Source organism: Belonocnema kinseyi, chromosome 1 (assembly GCF_010883055.1).
Source record: "Belonocnema kinseyi isolate 2016_QV_RU_SX_M_011 chromosome 1, B_treatae_v1, whole genome shotgun sequence".
NCBI lineage: Eukaryota > Metazoa > Arthropoda > Insecta > Hymenoptera > Cynipidae > Belonocnema > Belonocnema kinseyi.
The window spans coordinates 181,084,140-181,102,326 of NC_046657.1; the positions used below are offsets into that span (position 1 = coordinate 181,084,140).

Consider the following 18,187-nt stretch of genomic DNA (forward strand, 5'->3'; position numbering starts at 1 on the left):
CGGACTTGACTTCAGTATTAGGGGTGAGCAAAATGCATCAAATCTAATCCATCTCGAGTACTCACTCCTGAAAGCCCGGATTAAGCAAGCACAAGAGAAAAAGTTTCGTGAACAGCTCCTAGATAAGAGGATGCACGGTATCTTCAAAAACATCATAACCAAGGAGAAGGAACAGAAAGAGAGGTATCGAGACCTTATAAGGGAGTTGCAACGATTGTACCCGGAATATTCTGTTAAACTAATCGCCCTATCATCGGCGCTCTTGGAGGTGCCAAGCTTTCACTTGCTAATGGCCTAAAAAGCATCCCTGCGTGTCAAGAATATGCTAAAACACTTGCGGGAAAAATGCAGAAGGCGGTAGTCCTTGGGTCGCTCCGTGTTCTTAGGGTCCACGAGGCTTTTGCTGGATCGTCGTATTGATCCCTTTACAGACTGTAACCACCTATCTCACGGTTGTGAGGCGTGGTTATGGCTGAAATTTTACCGCGATTTCGCTGGAAGCGGGTGCAATTTTTCAGATTAGCAACCACTCCCGGCGAAATCCTGCGGTTGTCCTTATGACAAATTTTTAATTATATATATATATATATGTGTATAAAATTATTATTTTCTTATTATAAATACTATGTATATGGGGTATTCTCCACATATACGGCACTTTTGTGTATCAAATCTCTAGTAACTTAACTAAGTAGTGTTTCTTTATAAAACTTGGCTATCTTGTACATTTTAGCACAATGCAATACCTCCGTAAAAAAATCAAATCACGTCATTGTATGTCTTAGCAAAATGCTACCAAATACTCGAAAAATACCTTTTTAGGATGTCTCCACGTCGTCAAGTTTAGGGACGTGTATTTAGTACATTGTTAATTATCTTAGAACTTATAATTGATAGTTAAGAATTTCAACTCAAAAACTATAAAGGTTTTGAGAAACATGTAAATTTATCTGATATATTAGTAGAGAAAATTTAATTATACACATGACTTGCTTCATGTTTTCGGTGGTCACGGCAAACGAATCATTCAAACATTTCATCAACTTCTTTAATTTTTCAGGTCTTATCTTATATCTAGTAGAAAGGGCAAAGTGAAAAGTGAAAGAATGTAATCGAAAATTTACAGTTCCTAATAAAAATCAATAAAAAGATGACAATTCCGTGTAGCACATAACAAAGGAGTTTTTGTCAGAAGTATTTATTGATTACTTTGTTTTCAAAGCCTAAAAAGTAATTTTGTATGGTTTTCGGATACCGTAAAATCGGATACCCTTAACTGCTTTTCGCTGTGAGGAACGAGAACAAAGCTAATCAAAGCCCTTTTCCAAATAATTTTATTTAAAATCAACGTAAATCAAGAATTGAAAATGTTTACCTGCAAGTACTGCACACCGAAATAAAGCAATTAGCATGTAGAAAAAACTAAAAAATATATATTAAATTTGAAAAAAAATTCAAATTAAAAATAATAATCTGGAAAACACATTGCATTTTTTTAACAAAACTTTAGTTACCTGTCATGTTGCTTTTATTATGTTAATATTTTACAGTAATGTTTTACTTTACATACAATCAGAAAAATCACTTGGAAAAACAGAAATTGGAAACTTTTTTATGTGCTAAGGGTCCTTCAAATGAGAACTAAGCTTGAATATTTATAGGTCCCCTTTCTTTAAAGCCAACGAATCTAACTAGTATTGAAAAAAATGTTAAACATTTTTGCAAATAAAGTTGCCCTTACATTCTTACATTTTTACATTATATATTTATTTGTTATTTATAGGAAATCTGCCGTCATAGGTCCTTACAGGAGCCGGTGTTGAGTCCCACTGTTAGTCCAAGAGCCCGATCATTATATTAATTATTGAACGCATTTTCTTTAAAATGAACCTTTTTCATCCCAGGCACATTAAAAAACACTAGAGTGTGCGTTTCAATGCATACAGTGAGAAAAACTCACGGTGCCGGGTCCCATCCTGCCGCAACCCTCGGCACCGTGGCGATAAAGGGGATAGTAAAACGTAGTTTACAACCTTTTACCTCTTAGATAAAAAATGTTTATCAAAAATTGTAGACAGGGACCTGGTGAATTAAAAAAACCAACGTTGCCAACTGTCCTGTTACCGGAGACCGCTGAGGGTTGTAGCAAGATGGAACCCGGTACCGTTAATGTGCCTGGGACGAAAAAGGTTCATTTTAAAGAAAATGCGTTCAATTATTAGTTATTACAAAATGCTTACGGCAGGATGTGCACTGGCACCGTTGTCATGTTAGGGACATAATATCATGACGAATTGATTAGAAGACATTAGAATCGTCGGAGGATTTAAGGTAGAAAAATTTACGGTTTAAAACACACAACTCGGAAAATTTAAAATAAAAATAAAATAGAGATTTACTTTGAGAATTGTCTTCCATAAAATCCTGAAGGCAGATTATTCGTAGGTGGTCAGTAAAATTGCCTTTTAAACTGCAGCTAGCCCCCTATCAATCCTTAGTTTCTCCATGTGACGCATTAGGCTCGCGTGGACTTGTCACGGAGCTGAAATAACGAGAGTAAGAATAGTAACCTTTTTTAATTTCCACAACCTCATTATTTCTTGCCTTAGTAGGCTATACATCTAGAACTCAGTCATAAGCCCTTATGGATGTTACCGCCTCCGGAAATTGTCACGTCGTTAACTTTTACGTACTGCGCCTGCTTATTAAACACCACAATGTACGGCTGATCCCAGTATAGGCGGTAGTTCTCGTTTTCGAGGACAGCTATTTGGACGTACCTATAAAAGGGCATCCATTACTGCAATAAATTCCGGTTCAATGCAATCTGCTGGCGTATAATCTTTGTAACATTCCTATGCTTGTAAGTATACTCATTACGTGCTAACTTTCTACAGTCATCAATGATGTGCCTGACGGATTCATTGAGATAGCCGCATGACCGGTACCGATCATCCACAGTTAAGTGGAGTATATGCTTTTGGTAATTTCTCGCGCTGATTACCTTGTCTGGCTAAGATAAATACTCCCGTTTCTAGAAAGAGTTCGCCCCTCCAAAGCCACATGTTGGATGCATTACTATCCACGTTGGGTTAATCTTGTACACTCAGATGTTGGTCGTGTAATAGATTCTGTTTCCATTCAGATGCAATCTGTTCAATAGGGCAGCATATGCCTCCATGCCATTCGAATCAGTGAGATTCAGAGGCGTACGATTCTTACTTTATTCACCTTATACAGTTGCATTGACATCGATGCACACAACTGATAGGCCTCCATTAAATTTATACCTTCCCAACAACGTGGAAGGACTATCAACTATAAACAGTTAATTTTTATCATTTATTTCTCTAGTCAGATTTTTGTGATTGATTTATGTATTGTTGTTATCCTTCTTCTGATTAGGAACAGTTTAAGGTTGTTTGTATACTTCGGACAGAAAAAACTTTTACGAAACTGATGATGCTTGTTATCGAATCAAGGGAGACATTTCTCATATGTTTATTTTTATAAAAACGTTTGGAATTAAATCTCAATAAATGAGCTCTTTGATTATTCAGTACGTAGAAAATTTTTTCTAGTGCTCAAATTTCACGTGCACTGGAAGAACCAAAAATATTTATGCAGTTAAGGCCATGTGATGAGTGGGTCACATCACCAGATTCCTACCTTACTGCCACTTTTTTATTTTCCAACACGACACGCCACATAGAGTTGAGAATTTGGGAAACTAAACAAGAAGCACTAAGAATAGTGCGTCTGGTTCTAAATTTGTATGATTATGAAAAAAATTTTTTGCTGTGAATAATCTTTTTTCTTTTTTCACGATTATTCAAATTTCGAACCAGACCCAAATTTCTTAGTGCTTCTTATTTATTATCCCAAATTTTCAACTCGATGTGGTGCTTCGTGTGAAAATAAGTTAGGAAATAAAATAAAGTGAGGGTAAGGTAGGGATCTGGTCACGTGACCCACTCGTCACATGGCCATAAACAAATTAAAATTCGTTCGCAAGATTGAGCGCGCCTAGGGCGGGCGACTTTTGGTTCTCGCTCCTTCCGCTCGATAATTGGCTTACCTCGGGCTGCGAGTCCGGTCTTTGCACTTTCCTTACATTTGTCCACACACCTTCCGAAATTAAAGGTCAAATCATCGAAAAATGTGATTTTACATTGCGAATTCACTTTTTTTTAAAGCTCCTTTGTCTTTAACTCACATATTCTCATCACTTGAAACGTGGAACTTTGACAAAAACGGTGGGGAAGGGATAAAATTTTACACAAATCTAATACATTTTTTGATGAGAATGTAAATAAGTGTGTCTCCTCTAATAAAAAAGTTAGGAATGGGCACAAATAGTAAGTAAGAAGTTCTAAAGATTTTTGAAAATCCTAACCTCTATTTTCTCGTAATTTAATTATATTTTCTTACCAAATTTATAAAGCGTAAATTCAGCAACTTCATACTCTTAGTAACTAGAAATTAATTTGTACATTCTCATTCATGAGTGCAATTTAATCATCTAAATTTTCAATCTCTGGCTTTGAACGGATGTTTACGTTTCGGCACTCACAGAGTCCGAAAATCATAAAATTTGGTCGGTTCCTGACTGTTTCTCTGTATGTATGTGTGTCTGTATATTTGCCTGTATGTATGGTTACCTGAATGTTGTAGCCACACTAAGTTTTAAAGGATTTTTTTACTTGAGTCAGCCTTGAATACACTTTTTAAGGGTCCTACAATGAAGTTTAAGTTCATTCAGTAGATATCTCTAGCGAAAAACAAATGTAGAGCATTTTTAAAATTAAATTTCTTTCAAATTTTAGGAATTTTTCAAAAGTTTCTTACAGATGGATAGACTTGCAAATTATCAAAATGAAAATTTGAAGTTCAATGGAAATTAGAAAAGTTATATATTTTTAAAAATTTTGAAAATATTCAAACAAAATGGTCTGATAGATTAGGAAATTTTATTCAAAGTTTTCACTAGGTATGAAATATATTCAAAAACAATCGCAGTAAATTTTTTTATCAGGCCAACATTAAAAAATTTAGAGATTTTTGAACATTTTTTACTAAACCTTTTATGAGTTTTAGGCATTTTTGTCAATTTTTCTGGTACACGATGAAAATTTGCAAAGTATCCTAATGACAAATGGATACATGACAAATTGATTTAAAAAATCAGTTTAATTTATTCCTGTAATTCCTCAGAAGTTTAAATTACAGTTTTCAATTTAAGTTCCAATATTTATGATATTTGAGAAAATTTAGTTGAAGTGTACGCATTATATGTTCGAAAACGAGTGCGAAGTGCGAGAGAATAGTCGGGCGTTCTAGCTTGGCGCCAAGTTTCGCGAGCAATGAGAATGGGGCCGCGTAGCGAGCATATTTTTTAACTGAAACCGAATGTTGAATTTTCATTCATCGTTTTGAGTTGAGAAAATTTACGCTTTAATAATACAAAATATGGTTCCTCCATTTTTTAGCAGTCAGACTTTTCACCTTTTAATTTAAATTTTTTTCCCAATTTGAAAATCCTTATTTTGGAATTTTTTTTGCATCTCCTGAAATAAGAAAATTTTGTGGTATGATTTTAAAGAGAGAGGGGGGGAGGGGATTCTCAAAGCTTGCCATTACCCGCTAATCAGAACCCCCCATTAAGGCCATGTGATGAGTATAACAGTTGATCAAGTTTGTGGTCTTGCAAAGAGCCGGAGGAAGAAAAAAGTTTATTTATGCAAATAATGATTTTCGGCGGATACATTTAGGTTTTACAGCAGAAGTTTGACTTTTAGCTTTCTCTGACGGTAATCATGCAATCTGCTTTACCTACAGACCCCTAGAAGTTTGAAGTTGTCTACTCGCTGCGCTAGTGCTGCTTTGACACAGCTGATACCAGACTGATACGTATGTCAGACCAAACATGTTTCTTTGCATTTCAAGTGCAAACATTAGTTTTTGAATTATTTGTGCATAATGTTCGTGAGCGATTTTTGTTGTTTTGCCCCACTTTGGTCAATATAAACCTCATAACTAGCCCATTCGCAACATTGCAAATTGCTTGCAGGGTTTGACGACAGCGCCGTCGGTATTTCTCCAAAGTAGTTATAAAAAAAAAACTTTTTTCACTATTCTAATTATTTAGGACCAGAGACAGATTCTTGCATGCCTTCTATTTATCGTGCCAAACTTTTAACGCGATATCTCATTCCGTGTGGACGTAAGTTGGGAAAGAAAACTTCCACTGGTATTTTCTTCAAAAAAAAATTTTTCTCAAAATTTCCACCGGAACAAAGCAGAGACATGGACTTTATTACCTCCTCTTTCATTTCCCAAACTTTCAAAGCGATACCTCATTTCGTGTAGACATAAGTAGGGAAAGAAAAATTGAAGACCAGGTTTGGTCACGTGACCCTCTCGTCACATGGCCTTAAAAGGTTTCTTTATATTGACTGGATTGAATTTGATTAAATTTTGTTGGATTCTTGGTTTTATTTTCACGAATTCTATACATTAACTAATATCTTTATTCAGTTGGACGCCGCACTTGGGCCAGACGAACGCGAATTTCGGCACAAATGAAAAAGTTCACATAATTACCTGAAAATCGCTACTGGCGGTATTTGGGGTCGCTGATGATGATTCTGGAGTCAAAAATTTTTAAACAAAATGGCAGCAAAAATGTAGAAATTTCGACAGGATGTTGTTGGGATAACTGATTACGATTCCGAGGTCGTATTTAGAATTTCTTTATTACGTTAGTAAAGTACAGTAGGGCTCGTTGGATCAGGACGGACCGGGTCTCCAGTTTTGGTCAGGCAGATCGCAGAAACAAATCTTAGCTACACCTTCTGGTAGCGACGTATCTCAAAACGTACAAAGTCCTGAAATATGACCGACCAGTATAGGTCGGTCAATTTCCATGCATACAGCACTGACTTCCGTCGCGTGAAGTCTGTTGCGTTTCTACACGCATGCGGCTACCTATCACAGTCAGTGGAGAAGTTTACGAGTGGAGACTACTTCCCTCTGAGGATTTCAATGCGATGAGTCCCGATGCGACAGGTCCTACTGTAATAAATTTACCATTGCATTAAAACACTTGCAATGTACATACAGTAAGATTTTTTTTTTCGTGCATATAGCGATTTCTCTAGCATGAAATTCTAAATTTATGCTTCGGATTTGCAATAAGCGAACCCAAAAAGCCTAGAACAAATTCGTTGGATTTTAAAAATTTTCTTTGACATATTAGGTTCGCCATTTAAAGTTAAAACATTTTGAATTCAGATTTATAATCCGCGATTCTAAAATTATTATTATTATACACGAATTTAAAAAAAATTACTGTGTTGGACCGTCTCTACAACGCAGGAAAAAGGAACCGATAGAAAGTTAGTCGGTTTGAATTGCATATCTGTCATTTGCAGCTTCATAGAATGAAAGTCCAATCAGTTGGCTACATTTTTAATCTGTCACCTTTGCACTCCGCTTTAAATCAGTTATTCCACGTTCTTTAAAATGCTTGAAAATCTGCGATTCATTAATGTACTCATGAATGGGTTAAAATTAAATATGAAATCAAGATCTTAAAAGATCACCCCACTGGTATTTCATAAATACGATGCAGTTTCAGTCAGCGTGGATCCCTGGCGGATAGCGTACCCTTATAGTACCCATGTAGTATCTCTTCAGTATCATGCAATCAAAACTAAAAAAAAAAAAAAAAACAGTAAAATGTACCTTAAATTTATTATTATTTGGATTCTACGTTAAATTATCCCTTTCGCTCGTTCGGCCCTCCAGGGCCTGCTAAGGTTGTGATCGGCAAATCGTTCTCGTAGGCAAATAGCACCAGCTACAGATTTGACCCAGATAGCCGATATAGATATCAGTGACTGTAGATTGAGACCGCAGTAAATACGGTGCACAATAAGCGGCCAAAAATTTCAAGTTACACAAACATATTGGAGGCTCACAACAAGCCTCCAAATTTTGCCATTTTATTTAAATTTTTGATATGCCTAAAGCATATAAACATTTCCTTTTCGGTCTGCTTACCTTAAAAAATTGACTTGCTTACACTTCCGTTATTTACAGCATTTTCTTGGATCTAACTATAAAAAGCTATTTTCCTACTTTCTCGTTTTACCTCGCATTGCCAAACTTTGCCTCCGCGGCTAATACCTAATACTTATCTACTATTAAAAATATTAAAATTTTACTTATATCCACTACATCTCCTATTTACAATCTTTTTTCTCCATTCCTCTTTCTCCTTCCCTTTCTTTTTCTCCATCTTACCCAACACCCCCTTCAAACATGCTAATGCCCTCTGTCTCCCTTTTATGCATCAATACCTCCATGATTCTGACACTCCTTTTCACCTCCAAACAGTCGTCCCACTAGTTTTACAAACTTTCATCCCTTTTCCGCACAATTCACACATCCTCTTCTCCCTACAAAGCCAAAACCTATTCAAATTCTCTATGTACCCACATCTCATCCTCGCTATAAGCTCCTGACTTCCTTTCTCTCCTTTCTTACACAAATATTGCGCTCTCTCACTTGGTATAATCCGCACATAGTCCCTGGTAAACCTTGACTTCCTTATCCTCTGCCGCCTTTTTGCTTTCCAAGCAATTTTTCTTAACCATCTCATATACCTGTTTTCCCCTTTCTTGCATCCGGCTCACTTCATTCAAATGCAGCCAATTAGTTCTAAAATAGTATTCCCTTTCAACCTCTATCTTTCCACCCTTACCCCTGTTCTCCTTTTCCCACGAACACGCCTGCCTCGTCTGCCTCCTAAAAATATAATTAGGCATTTCCCTTTCCGGCCCTTTCTTCTTAAACAACAATCTAAATGCCTCCCTTATTACCAGGTCCTCTATTATAGATTCGTATATAGAATCCTATATAGGAAACTACATATGATCCTACATAATGGTACCTAACTATAGTTTCATACAGAACATATACAGGATTCTATATAGGATCCTATACAGGAACCTATATAGGACCCTTTATATGATCCTATGTCATTTCCTATATGTGGTACCTATAGGTGAAACATATAGGTTCCTATGTAGGAACATATATAGGATCCAATGTAGGTTTCTATATAGGAACCTATATAGGAATTTTCACTAGGGCCTTCAAAGAGTGCCTTTCCTAGCTGTTTTACTTTTCTATCGCCTCCATCGTTCATGTCACCCTTTCTCATATCGATACTTCTTCTCCATCGTGCCTTCCGCAGCCCTTCCCTTTTATCCACAATCTTAACTTACTCACATACGTGTATTCTCCCTCTTCCTATCCTGTTACCACAAAATTTGCGACCGTTCAGCCTCTACCCTCCATTGAGTCCCTTAGAACCTTCCCCTCTTTATTTATTATCTTATCGTTCGATCTTTTTTCAAAACTTTGTCGCTTTTTGTAGAGGCTAGGGGCAAATCACTCTCGAATTAGTGTAATTAATGCAAAGAATTACTGTAAATAATGAAGGCGATAGGGAATCATTGTGTGTTTAATGCAAGGTTTAATGTAACTCGTTATTCAGAAAGATCAGTAAGAAGCTTAAAGAAAATAAGGTATTTTCCAGGTCTATCAAGCTAGCACCTCCACAAACGAAATTCCCAAATTTCTTCATGTCAGAATTTTGCGCTTTTTTTGGGCTGTATTGCCGATTTTTTGGCTCCGCTACTTTTTGTGAAAATTCAAATTTTGAGTGGAGGTGCTGACTTGAATCAAGCCAGTACCTCCATTATATAAAAATTGAAAGAAAAAAATCAAAAATCCAATTCGGAAAAAACAAAAAACACCAGAATTTGGGCTCTGAAATGCATAAAAAAAATTTGAAAACTACCTTTATTTTCAAAAACCACCCTCTAGCAAAAAATAAAATTTGCAAAATCCAAAATGCACTAGATTTTTGGCTCATTTTAGAGTCTCAAATGCACTTAACATTATATTACAAAAACCACCCCTGTGTAAAAAAACGTCAACCTAATAATAAAAACTTAAACCTTGATACTGGCATTTTCGAACAGCCCAAGAATCAGAGACTCCGTCTGAACCGTAAAATTTGAAAAATATCAGAGACTATAGTAACACTGTAATATTCCGAAAATGATTGGTTTACACAAAATTATGTTTGATTGTTAAAAAGGGACAGTTTTTTAACGTCAAGTATTCGGGATCAAAAATCGGAGAAATCGGAGAATGGTAGAGAAGGGTTGATTTTATAAGTTCAGGGTTGAAGCCCAAAAATTGCAGTGGATATTTTCGAGGAACCCAAAAATCAGAGACTACTTTAACACCAGAAAATTCTCAAAAATATTATTTTTTGACAAAGTCATATATACGTGGTCGATAAGGGTTGATTTTATACGTTAAGAGTTGAAGCCTAAAAATCAGAGTGGGTATTTCCGAGGAGCCCAAAAATCAGAGAATCTACTGACACTGGAAAATTCTCAAAAATATTAATTTTTAACAAAGTCATATGGTATGTGGTAGAGAAGGGTTGATTTTATATGTTAAGGGTTGAAGCTCAAAAATTAGAGTAGGTATTTTCTAGGAGCCCCAAAATCAAAGACTGCATTAACACTACACAATTTTCAAAAATATTATTTTTTGACAAAGTCGTATATACGTGGTAGAGAAGGCTTGATTTTATACGTTATGGGTTGAAGCCCAAAAATTAGAGTGGGTATTTTCGAGGAGCCCAAAAATCAGAGATTCTACTGACACTAGAAAATTTGCAAAAATATTATTTTTTAACAAAGTCGTATAAACTTGGTAGAGAAGGGTTGATTTTACAAGTTAAGGGTTAAAGCCCAAAAATCGGAGTGGATATTGTCGAGGAGCCCAAAAATCAGAGATTCTACTGACACTAGAAAATTCTAAAAAATATTATTTTTTGACAAAGTCATATCAACGTGGTAGAGAAGGGTTGATTTTATACATTAAGAGTTAAAGCCCAAAAATCAGAGTGGGTATTTTCGAGGAGCCCAAAAATCAGAGAATCTACTGACACTGGAAAATTCTCAAAAATATTAATTTTTGACAAAGTACTATGTATGTAGTAGAGAAGGGTTGATTTTATATTAAGGTTTGAAGCTCAAAAATTAGAGTGGGTATTTTCGAGGAGCCCAAAATCAAACACTACATTAACACTACAAAATTCTCAAAAATATTATTTTTTGACAAAGTCGTATAAACGTGGTACTGGAGGGTTGATTTTATAAGTTAAGGGTTGAAGCCCAAAAATCAGAGTGGGTATTTTCGAGGAGCCCAAAAATCAGAGATTCTACTGACACTAGAAAATTCTCAAAAATATTATTTTTTGACAAAGTCGTATAAACGTGGTACTGGAGGGTTGATTTTATACGTTAAGGGTTGAAGCCCAAAAATCAGAGTGGATATTTTCGAGGAGCCCAAAAATCAGAGATTCTACTGACACTAGAAAATTCTCCTTATTATTTTTTGACAAGTCATATAAACGTGGTAGAGAAGGGTTGATTTTATAAGTTAAGGGTTAAAGCCCAAGAATCGAAGTGGATATTTTCGAGGAGCCCAAGAATCAGAGACTAGATTAACACTAGAAAATTCTCAAAACTATTATTTTTTGACAAAGTCATATATACGTGGTCGATAAGGGTTGATTTTATACGTTAAGGGTTGAAGCCAAAAATTAGAGTGGGTATTTTCTAGGAGCCCAAAAATCAAAGACTGCATTAACACTACAAAATTTTCAAAAATATTATTTTTTGACAAAATCGTATATACGTGGTAGAGAAGGGTTGATTTTATAAGTTAAGGGTTGAAACCCAAAAATCGGAGTGGATATTGTCGAGGAGCCTAAAAATCAGAAACTACGCTAACACAAGAAAATTCGCAAAAATATTATTTTCTGAAAAATTCGTATATACGTGGTAGAGAAGGGTTGATTTTATACGTTATGGGTTGAAGCCCAAAAATTAGAGTGGGTATTTTCGAGGAGCCCAGAAATCAAAGACTACATTGTCACTAGAAAATTCTCAAAAATATATTTCTTGACAAAGTCATATATACATGGTTATATATACATTAATATTTATGGGAATTTTTTAGGGTTAATGCAGTCTATGATTTTTGGGCTCCTCGAAAACATCCACTTCGATTTTTGGGCTTCAACCCTTAACGTATAAAATCAACCCTTCTCTACAACATACATATGACTTTGTCAAAAAATAATATTTTTGAGAATTTTCCAGTGTCAGTAGATTATCTGATTTCTGGGCTCCTCGAAAATACCTACTCTGATTTTTGGGCTTCAACTCTTAACGAATAAAATCAACCCTTCTATACCACGTATGGTATATAAATTTGTCAAAAAATAATATTTTTGAGAATTTTCTAGTGTCAATGTATTCTTTGATTTTTGGGCTCCTCGAAAATATCGACTTCGATTTTTGGGCTTCAACCCTTAACTTATAAAATCAAACCTTCTCTACCACGTTTATACGAATTTGGCAAAAAATAATATTTTTGATAATTTTCTTGTGTTAATTTAGTCACTGATTTTTAGGCTCCTCGAAAATATCCACTCCGATTTTTGGGCTTCAACCCTTAACTTATAAAATCAACCGTTCTCTACCAGGTATATATGACTTTGTCAAAAATTAATATTTTTGAGAATTTTCCAGTGTCAGTAGAGTTTATGATTATTGGGCTTCTTAAAAATACCTACTCCGATTTTTGATCCCGACCACTTGACGTTAAAAAACTGTCTCTTTTTAACAATCAAACATAATTTTGTGTAAACCAATCTTTTTCGGAATATTACAGTGTTACTATAGTCTCTGATATTTTTCAAATTTTACGGTTCAGATGGAGTCTCTGATTTTTGGGCTGTTCGAAAATGCCAATATCAAGGTTAAGTTTTTATTATTAGGTTGACGTTCTTTACACAGGGGTGGTTTTTGTAATATAATGTTAAGTGCATTTGAGACTCTAAAATGAACCAAAATCTATTGCATTTTGGATTTTGCAAATTTTATTTCTTACTAGAGGGTGGTTTTTGAAAATAGAGGTAGTTTAAAAATTTTTTTTATGCATTTCAGAGCCCAAAATTCTGGTGTTTTTTGTTTTTTCCGAATTTGATTTTTTACATAGGGGGTGGTTTTATATTTTGTAGGGTTGGTTTTTGGAAATTGGTTGTTTTTGCGTTCATGAGCCCAAAAAAGGCCAAAATTCTGACGTGTTTGATTTTTTTTTCTTTCAATTTTTATATAGTGGAGATGCTGGCTTGATTCAAGTCAGCACCTCCACTCAAAATTTGAATTTTCACAAAAAGTAGCGGAGCCCAAAAATCGGCAATACAGCCCAAAAAAAGCCCAAAAAAGCCCAAAAAAAGCCCAAAATTCTGACATTAAGAAATTTGGAAATTTCGTTTGTGGAGGTGCTGGCTTGATAGACCCGTATTTTTCGTAACTCGAACGCCAATTTAAGGAAGAGAATGAAAATAGTGTTTGGAACGTGAATTACTTAGGAAATAACGAAAATAGTGTATCGCGCTGTCTCATAAAGCGATCCTTTGCGTGTACAAACCAGTCGAAGTGACGTCAGGCGGCACAACAGTAGATCGACTGCAGAGTATTTCTAATATTTTGAAGGGGAAAAACGCGTCAATGAAAAAGCTGTGCGTTAACTGTATGAATTCGTATTTCGTACTATTTTGAAACAGTCAGAGAGTAATTAGTTAATTATAATCAATTTCGTAAAACATGTAACGTTCAAAAATAAAGCAAAAATCACAGCATTTGCTGGGGAGTAAGACATAATTATCAGTTTTTGTGTATTTGTTCATTTTGGTTTTTTTTTAATGAAAAAATGGAAATAATCGATCAAATACTCAAATCTAATAAAGTAATAATCAATTATTGATGAATAAAAATACAATGGCAGGGTGTCCACTGTGCGGAAATTTAAGGAAATCCGGGAATCGTCCGGGAACTTAAAAAAATCCGGGAAAATCCAGGAATTATCCTGAGTTTTATTTTTGGTGCGGGAAGTGCACTTCATTTCCTCATAATTTATAGTTTTTTCCTTGTTCCTTTGACCTACTTGCGCTACTTTTTTCTTACTTAAAATTCAAATTTAAAAAAAATTTTAAATGTTTGAAATATATTTTCACATTGAAATTGAGTAAATTACGTATTAGTTCGGTTGAACATTGTTTCACCTGAAAATTTAGTTACCAAATTTTTTGTTGACAATTTATCTTTTTAAATGCAAATTCACCTTTTTTGGTAGAAATCAATCTTCCCGGTTGAAAATTTATTTTCTGGCCGAAAATATTATTCTAATTACAAATTCATCATTTTATTTATAACTCTGTTTGAAAATGTAACTGCTTTTTTAATATTGGTTTTCTTTATTATGAAAAATTTTCTTTCACTGAAAATTTGATTACTCCAATTAAACAATTGATTTATTGCCAAATAATTCATTTGCTTATTTGAAAGTTCACCCAAAATTCGGGTTTAATTGGATTTTTATTATTTTGTATTTTTGGATGTGGAAGTGCTAGGTTTACGTAAGGTAGCACCTCCACAAGAAAACTAATTTTTTTAAAAAAGAGCCCAAACATTTCATATAGCGCACAAAAAAGTCTAAAAAAAGACAAAAATTCTGAGCTATGAAGAATTTCGAAATTCTGTTCTGGAGGTGCTAGATTAATTGGCCGTCGAAAATATTTATTTGAAATTATAATTATAATTATATCATCGAGCTGGAAGTCAGAATTATTCGTCCTCGTTCCGAAAAACAAATTCCATATATTTACAAGTTAGTTCACACATATATTATTAATGAAAGGAACAATACACGAAAATCTCGACGAAAATACTAATAGGAAATCAAACTCAAATAATTTCTCAAACATATGAAATAATGAATGTAAGGACTCGTATAAGGACGATAATAGAGTCACTGCGCGCGGTTACTGCGGTTAGTGTAAATAACGTTCATAAGGAGCGTCCGCTAGAAGTCAGATCGCTGCCTAGTGCTATCACTGTATTCACACTATGAGTTTACACCATTTGTAGTATGACGGTTTCAGTTAAAGCGAATAAGGCGCGTATGTTCTTTTTAATGTCAATAACATCAGTAAGGTGGACGTTAAATTTGAACGTTTACACTGATTTGAGAGTGATTAGCCCCTCGTGTAGAAGCATCCTTCCCTTCCAATTGTCGCATTTAACTCTCCTCCTAGTATCATCTTACCCTCTTGCCTTTTGCCTAGTAAGTCGTTTATCTGTTCCTTAATCCTTTCCATTCCATCCCTATTAGATACAATCACAAACTTCTACGTCATCCTTCCTATCTTCATTGTCCTCATTTGCATTTCTCTCCCTCACATCCGTCATGAACTTCTTCCTCCAAAGTAACCCTAACCCAAAAGTACTGTCCGCTTTTTTCATACACTCCTGCAATGTTGTAAAGTTGCTTCGGTGAGCTCCCAGCGCTTTTCTCTCGCCCCCTTGGACCATCTTGTCCTCTATAACGGAAACTTTTAACGCGAGACCGCAGTGTATTGTGAAATTAAAAATTTGAAACCTCCACAAATTAATCTAAAACTTAATATAAGAAAAAACTTTAGTTTGAAGCCCTTAGAGATTAAATTATTTTAGAACTGCGTATACAAAACCGTTGAAAATTTCAGGATATTAAGCATTGTGAGAAATATTATGAACCTTTAAAGTTGAATTATTCTAAACAATTTGAAAACTATATGCTTTATACTTGGAAACTTTCAAAAATTACAAAACGCACAAATTATAAAATAAGGGAAATGTCCCGGTATAATATTTCTCTCCCGGCTTTATTCGGGTTTTCTTCAGTTGCAAGTTTCTGCTAAGTTTCTACCAGTTCTACCGGGTGCATCGTGGATGACCATCTTGCTATATTTATTATTGTTGTTAATAATTTTATCTCAGAATAATGCTAGAGAATCAAAGTTTTTAACAAAATCAATTGTTCAAACAATTTATTAATATCGCTATTTTTATTATAAAATAATGCTAGAAAATGTCATTTTTTCTAAAATTTTTAACCACTTGTCTACTTCACACTAAGTGTGAGTTAATAATTAATTCAATGCCACAAAATAATTATTTAAGCAAATTATTATTATTTACAACTATCTTCTTCTTTGTTGATGTTCGATAGTTGCAATTTCTACTGAAATTTAATCCATTTTACCACACTTTTTAGTTAGCAAAGTAATACATAATGAAATTTAAGAAATAAAGTTGTATCAACAATTTCATATTGTTTATAACTATATTTTCTTACATAAGAGCTAAGAAGTGGCAGTTTTGGGTGGACTTCCGAAAAGCGATTACCTTAGATTAATTTGCAACTCCGTATAACTATGTATTTTGACGCGTTAATCACGAATGTGATAGTGAAAATACCCGGAAATTTTATTTTTAAGGTCAATACCATAAAAAAACTATAAAAATTTCAAGTTTTTCCGTTTATTTGACTAAATAATGAAAATTTACAAAAAAGCTTCACATAAAAATTGTAGATCTTTTAAAAATACATATTTTATGTTTCATATATTTTTACCTTTCGGCTGAAAGTTCTAGAGAAAAGAAGGAAAATGTCGGTACGAAGTGTTGAATTACATAGGTCACACACGACATCCATTCCAACGTCTAATGGGAGCGGAAAGGCATCTCTATGACTTGTCACAGAAATAATTTAGGTCCCACAAGACCCCCTTTTCAATGTCTCATGGGGGTGTGAAGGCGATATGACTAGTCTCAGAAATAACTTATGTCACACACGGGACCTATTCCAACGTCTCATGGGGGCGGGAAGTTACCCCTGTGACTGGTCACAGAAATAACTTAGGTCGAAATATGAAATCATTGTTGTACGAAGTATGAACTTCATTAGCATGGAAGTGATGATAAGAAAGAAGCCGTTGAAGTTAGTAAAAAATAAACGATATTAAATAAACTAATTGACTTATCGTAATCCTGCATGCACTCCATGAGAGACAGACCTTCGTCATGCTCCCATCTGTAGTTAGGAAATCTTTTCTCGAAAACTGCACCACATAGGTTTCAAAATAAAAATACCAACAATGAATCCTTTTTCCTATTTTCTAGCCAAACTATTGTTTTTATGTGAATAAGGAAAATAACCTTTTTTATAGAGAAAAAATTCTAGGCATATTTCTACAGAAGCTTAATTGTATTAAAATAAACCGTTTTCGCAATAAACTCGAAAAATACAATGATCCATATTTTTTAATATAAAATATGTAGCCATTCTTCAATCTATTTAGATTTTTTGAATAATCATTAAAGGCCTGTGGAGAAGGAGTTTTGCTCATATTCAGCTTGTTACCGTTTTTTGCCTCTATAAAACTTGAAAAGAAAAATGTAATTTTCGATAGCCCTACAAGATTATCATAACAACTGTTTGAAATTTCTTGAAAAATTAAAAATTCAAATTTTGACCGCATAAAAAATAATCGAAAATCAATAATTGCATTTTGCAGTCAAACTATGTGTCTGTTGGTCGGTCTATCTGTATTTATGTATGCCCGTCTGTCTGCGAGCAGACATAAGGACAACCGCAGGATTTCGTCGGGAGCGGGTGCTAATCTGGAAAATTGCTCCCGCTCCCAGAGAAATCGCGGTAAAATTTCAGCCACAACAACGTCTCACGATCTTGAGACAGGTGTTTACAGTCTGTAAAGGAATTAATACGACGATCCAGCAAAAGCCTCGTGCACCCTAAGAACACGGAGCGACCCAAGGACTACCGCCTTCTGCATTTTTCCCGCAAGTGTTTTAGCATATTCTTGACACGCAGGGATGCTTTTTAGGCCATTAGCAAGTGAAAGCTTGGCACCTCCAAGATCGTCGATGATAGGGCGATTAGTTTAACAGAATATTCCGGGTACAATCGTTGCAACTCCCTCATAAGGTCTCGATACCTCTCTTTCTGTTCCTTCTCCTTGGTTATGATGTTTTTGTTTTGATAGTATCCGTATTCTCTCAACAATATGCTGCCTGATGCTCAGCAGCTTTGACTTGTTAAGTGTGTGATAACGGGTCCGGAGTTAGCGTGCGAACTTTCGAACTTGGCGGTAAAATTCCTGCCAGATGTAATGTAG

General features: G+C 34.9%; 1 protein-coding gene across 5 annotated transcripts in view; it reads right to left on the minus strand.

Moving 5' to 3' along the window:
• Window positions 1-18,187, minus strand: part of LOC117182856 (four and a half LIM domains protein 2) — a 912,604-nt gene that overhangs the window by 16,786 nt on the left and 877,631 nt on the right. The gene's annotated exons all lie outside the window — the stretch shown is intronic.